Here is a 6,000-nt window from a genome sequence, read left to right on the forward strand (position 1 = left end):
CCCTGGGCAACATGGTGAGATCCCTGACTACAAAAATTCGCCAGGTGTGGTGGCACGTGTCTGTAGTCCCTGATATTCAGGAAGTTGAGGCAGGAAAATCACTTGAGCCTGAAAGGTTAAGACTGCAGTGAGCTGAGATGGAGACACAGCACTCCAGCCTGAGCGACACAGCCAGACTGTGCCTCAAGAAAACAAAACGATAACACTGGAGAGCCAGAGCAGGAACCAGTCTCCTCTCCAGTCTCCAAACCTGAGACATCAGTCACACTGACGGCTTTGCCTGCCTGCGATCTCTCTATGTGTGTTGATTCTTGCGGAACAAGGCGCTTCGAGCATCTCCTCTGCCCTATGCCCGTGACCCTGTCCCTCTTCTTGTCTCCACTGCCCCCCAAGCGGGTACATTCGCCCACCTTCTCACCTGGGACACCCTGGGCGTGGATCTCCTCACCTGCAGCGTTAGGTGTGCTCTCGGGGTCTCCACACCCCTCCACGTCCCTAACCCCTGCAAGGCTGGCCTCTTTACCTGCAAAGCCCCCGCCGCGGCCTCCTCCCTCCACCATACCCTGATGCCAGGCTTGCTTCCTGCCGCCTGCCTTGGACGCGGCAACTTGCACATCCCCCATGCCCTCTGAAGCCCCCCCGGCGCATTCTACGCCCTCTTGCCTGACCCCTGTTTCCGCCGCCGGCGTTTCCACACCCCCCCCGACGCCGCCACGCCCTGGACGGAGGTCTTTAGAACTGCGCGCCCGCTGCACGTCCCTTAGGAGTTTCCGTGCGCCACGAGGCGCAGGCGCTCGACTCCAGGTCCATCTACCCCGGGCTCGGCGACACCTTTCTTTGCCACCTGGAACCAATATCTTGGTTCCCTTTTGAGGGATCAGAACTTGTTTAATTGGAATACGGCACAATTTTGAATTTTTCTGCCGTCTCTATTCCAACTTCCAAGTTCTGCTGTCCAGCCCTGCGACTATCTTCCAGTGCCAACGCGGCAGGTCGGTATGTATATCCCACGATGTTCCCCGGGCCATGGGCCCCTAGCTAACGGGTTTCCCTTTCGCCCGCTGCCTGGAAGTATCGCCACCTCCCCCGCACCCCACCCCCCGAAAGCTCTGCAGCCACAGCCCTTCATCCAACCAGGAAGTCCAGGGCCCATCTGGCCCGCCAGACCTTGGGAAACCGCGGCGTTAGAGCACCCGTTAAGAGGGGTCCAGGCCGGGCACTGTGGTTCCCATCAGGGCACCCGTTAAGAGGGGTCCAGGCCGGGCGCGGTGGTTCCCATCAGGGCACCCGTTAAGAGGGGTCCAGGCCGGGCGCGGTGGTTCCCATCAGGGCACCCGTTAAGAGGGGTCCAGGCCGGGCGCGGTGGTTCCCATCAGGGCACCCGTTAAGAGGGGTCCAGGCCGGGCGCGGTGGTTCCCATCAGGGCACCCGTTAAGAGGGGTCCAGGCCGGGCGCGGTGGTTCCCATCAGGGCACCCGTTAAGAGGGGTCCAGGCCGGGCGCGGTGGTTCCCATCAGGGCACCCGTTAAGAGGGGTCCAGGCCGGGCGCGGTGGTTCCCATCAGGGCACCCGTTAAGAGGGGTCCAGGCCGGGCGCGGTGGTTCACATCAGGGCACCTGATAAGAGGGGTCCAGGCTGGGCTCGGTGGTTCCCATCAGAGCACCCATTAAGAGGGGTCCAGGCCGGGTGCGGTGGTTTGCATCAGGGCACCTATTAAGAGGGGTCCACGCTGGGCGCGGTAGTTCGCATCAGAGCACCAATTAAGAGGGGTCCAGGCCGGGCACCGTGGCTCACGCCTGTAATCCTAGCACTCTGGGAGGCCGAGGCGGGTGGATCACCCGAGGTGAGGAGTTTGAGACCAGCCTGGCCAACATGGCGAAACCCCGTCTCTACGGAAAAATACAAAATTTAGCAGGGTGTGGTCACGGGCGCCTGTAATCCCAGGTATTCGGGAGGCTGAGGTGGGAGAATCAGTGAACCCGGGAGGCGGAGGTTGCAGTGAGCCGAGATTGTGCCGCTGCACTCCAGCCTGGGCAGCAGAGTAGGACTCTGTCTTGGGGGGAAAAAGAAAAAGGGTAGGCCAGGCCCGGCCTGGTGGCTCAGGCTTGCAATTCCAGCACTGTAGGAGGCCGCGGGAGGAAGATCGCTTGAGACCAGGAGTTAAGAGACCAGCCTGGGCAATATAGTGAGACCCCTGTGTTTGTTTGTTTGTTGAGACTTTTGTGTTAAAGCAAACTAAATATGGCCTGAGAAGGACTGCGTAATTCTATGTTTGAGTCCTTGTGGATGAGCTGCAACCTAACTTAATAGGTACAAAAGATTGAAAACCTAAGTTAGGCCGGGCGCAGTGGCTCGCGCCTGTAATCCCAGCACTTTGGGAGGCCGAGGCGCGCGGATCACCTGAGGTTGGGACTTTGAAACTAGCCTGACCAACATGGAGAAACCCCGTCTCTCCTAAAAATACAAAATTAGCTGGGCGTGGTGGCTCATGCCAGTAATCCCAGCTACTCGGGAGGCCGAGGCAGGAGAATAGCTTGAACCCGGGAGGCGGAGGTTGCGGTGAGCCGAGATTGCGCCATTGCACACTCTAGTCTGGTCAACAAGAGCGAAACTCCATATCAAAAAAAAAAAAAAAAAAAAAAACCTAACTTACGTTTCATGTGCCTGTAACCGCCACTGAGTGTTGGCCAATCCCAGCAGCCCAGCAACTGTACTTCATCCACTCACAGGCTGCTGAGCATTCAAACTGTGTTCAAATAAGGCAAATGCTGAGCGGTAACCAATCCAGTTCTTTCTGTACCTCACTTCCGGTTTCTGTATGTCACTTTCCTTTTCTTGTCCATAAATTTGTTCTGACCACGAGGCACCCCTGGAGTTCGTCTGAATCTGCCGTGACTCTCGGAGCTGCCCGATTTGCGAGTGGTTCATTGTTCAGTTAAATGCTTTTAAATTTATTCATTTTATGTATTTTATTTTATTTGATTTCTTTATTTTTACTTTATTTTATTTGTATTTATTTTATGTTATTATTTTTATTTATTTTATTTTATTTTATTTTATTTTTATTTTTATTTTTATTTTTTTGAGACAGACTCTCGCTCTGTCCCCCAGTCTGGAGTGCAGTGGCACCATCTCTGCTCACTGCAACCTCTGCCTCCTGATTCAAGTGATTCTCCTGTCTCAGCCTTCCGAGTAGCTGGTATCACAGGCGCCCACCACCACGCCTGGCTAATTTTTTCTGTTTTTAGTAGAGACGGGGTTTCACCACGTTGGCCAGGCTGGTCTTGAACTCCTGACCTCAAGTGATCTTCCCACCTCAGCCTCCCTAAGTGTGGGATTACAGGTGTGAGCCACTGTACCTGGCCCCCTTTAAATTTAATTCGGCTGAAGTTTTTCTTTTAACAGATGGTGTCAGAAGCGGAGTCCAAAGTAGAGCTTCTAGGGACCCTCAGGAGCGCCGAGTGAACACGCAAGGTGCCTGCGGAACCCTCTTGTGTCCATTGACCTCTCGGAGTGGCTGGGGATTGTGGGTAAGTGCCCTCTCGGATTTCAGAGCTCCGCAGATTTGTGTTTTGAGCTCTCCGAGTTTCACTGAGCAAATATCTGATCCAAACTGGGTTTGGAAGCTATGACAGAAACTGGACGGGTTCCGGGAACGGATCTGATCTGGTAATTAACTGGCTTGGATCCAGGTAGAGGCCTCATAGGTATGACTGCGTCAGAAAGAAACTTGGTAGCAAATGGTAATATTGCAGGAGATGTAAAATTTGGCTTTTAAAAATTAACGGGGATGTTTGTGTTCCACCCCTTTGTTTCATTTTCCTTGTGCACTTAGGTAGTAAAAAAAATTCCTGGGTAAGTTAATCAACGGAAGCTGCGAGTAACGCCAATATTTTAGGTAAAAATGGGATCCTTAAATTCTGAGAAATTGAGTTCCTTCCGCATATACATCAGGCACAGGAAGGGGCAAAGAGTTACAGAAATGGCAAAATCTGGCTGAGCGTGGTGCCTCACGCCTGTAATCCCAGCACTTCGGGAGGCTGAGGTGGGTGGATCACCTGAGCTCAGGAGTTGGAAAACAAACTGACCAACATGGTGAAACCCATCTCTACTAAAAAGACAAAAATTAGTGGGGCGTGGTAGCTTGCGCCTGTATTCCCAGCTACTTATGAGGCTGAGGCACGAGAATTGCTTGAACCCAGGAGGCAGAGTGGAGATTGCAGTGAGTGGAGATTGCACCACTCTACTCCAGCCTGGGTGACAGAGTGAGACTCTATCTCAAAAAATAAAAATGGCTGGGTGCAGTGGCTCACGCCTGTAATCCCAGCGCTTTGGAAAGCCAAGGCAGGTGGATCACCTGAGGTCAGGCATTCGAGACCAATCTGGTCAACATGGTGAAATTCTGTCTCTACTAAAAATACAAAAAATTAGCCAGGTGTGGTGGCACACACCTGTAATCCCAGCTGCTTGGGAGGCTGAGGCGGAAGAATCTTGAACCCAGGAGGCTGAGGTTGCAGTGAGCCGAGGTTGCTCCGTTACACTCCAGCCTGGGCAACAAGAGCAAAAGACCATCTCAAAAACAAATAAATAAATACAAATTAAAAAATTAAAATGAGGGCTCCCGAAAGTTAAATCTGCTAATCTTTCAGCTGAGTTCCTATCCTGATCCAAAGGACGCAGACCGCAGCACCCGTTGGCTGACTTTGGATGAGTAATGGGGTCCATTTTACCTGAGTAAAGAATGGGATCGGGTTAGAGGCCCTTCCCTCAGTAAAGTCCCCCTTGGTTAAAAATGGGTAAAAGATGACAGGGCCCAGCTGGGAGCAAGTTTGAGCCTTGCAAGTTCAATATTGGGTGCTAAGCAGAGTGGCCAGTGTCTGTGTTTTGTCACGTATTTTGCTTTGGCGCCAGAATGAAAAATGTTAATTGGCTTACCCCATGCAACCAACCCCTTGGGTGACAACTTGCAAAACTAAAAGGTTTTTGCCTGAGGTTCCATAAAACAAAAAAGAATTTCTTTTATGATGCGGCAGGCTTGGCCCTCAGGACTATAGTGTGGCAAGCAGGGTCACTAGAGCCACCTGGGCAGAGGGAACCCAGAAGTCTGGCATGCTGGCAAAAGGTAAAGTTATTTCTTACCAGTCAGACTCTGGCCTCTCTGTCTCTGTGCAAACTGGTTAAATGAACGGTAAAAATCACTGTTTATCTCCCGTAATGCTTTGATTAATACAAAAAAGAATTCTGAGGCTGGTCTTAAACTATAATAAATCTGGTATGCTTTGCGTCTTTCTGTATTCTGTCACAAAGAGGGGTACCTTGGGATAAAATGCGTGCCTAGGGCCCCATAAGCCCCCGTTCAAGACAGCCCAGTAAACTGGTCAATCATGTCCTTGGAAGCTTAACCTCCTAACCATGTGGCCGTGCTTTCTCTTTTCACAAAGGCGGGCCAGGTTCAGGGTTCCATTCCCGGCTTACTCAATGAGTACTTTCTGGTGTGACCTTTGCCGTGTGTTGATTCTCTTCCCTCTCCATTATAGAACACAGAAATATTGGCTCTTAGGCCTAGCCAAGGTTGGGTAATAAAAGATTTAAAAGGACTTTTCTAAACAAATGCTATAGTTAAAACTCAGGTACATTAAAAGTGGATATTTGGCTGGGCGTCGTGGCTCATGCCTATAATCCCAGCACTTGGGGAGGCTGAGGCAGGCCTCACTTGAGGTCAGGAATTCAAGACAAGCCTGGGCAGCATAGCAAAACTCTGTCTCTACTTAAAAAAAAAAAAAATTAGCCGGACATGTTGGCACACGCCTGTAATCCCAGCTATTCAGGAAGGCAGGAAAATTGTTTGAACCTAGGAGGCGGAGCTTGCAGTGAGCCCAGATTACGCCACTGCACTGCGACCTGGGTGACAGAGCAAGACTCTGTCTCAAATAATAATAATAATAATAATAATAATAATAATAAAATTAAATTAAATTAAAGATAAAAAATAAAAGCGTA

This window comes from Rhinopithecus roxellana, chromosome 12 (assembly GCF_007565055.1).
Source record: "Rhinopithecus roxellana isolate Shanxi Qingling chromosome 12, ASM756505v1, whole genome shotgun sequence".
NCBI lineage: Eukaryota > Metazoa > Chordata > Mammalia > Primates > Cercopithecidae > Rhinopithecus > Rhinopithecus roxellana.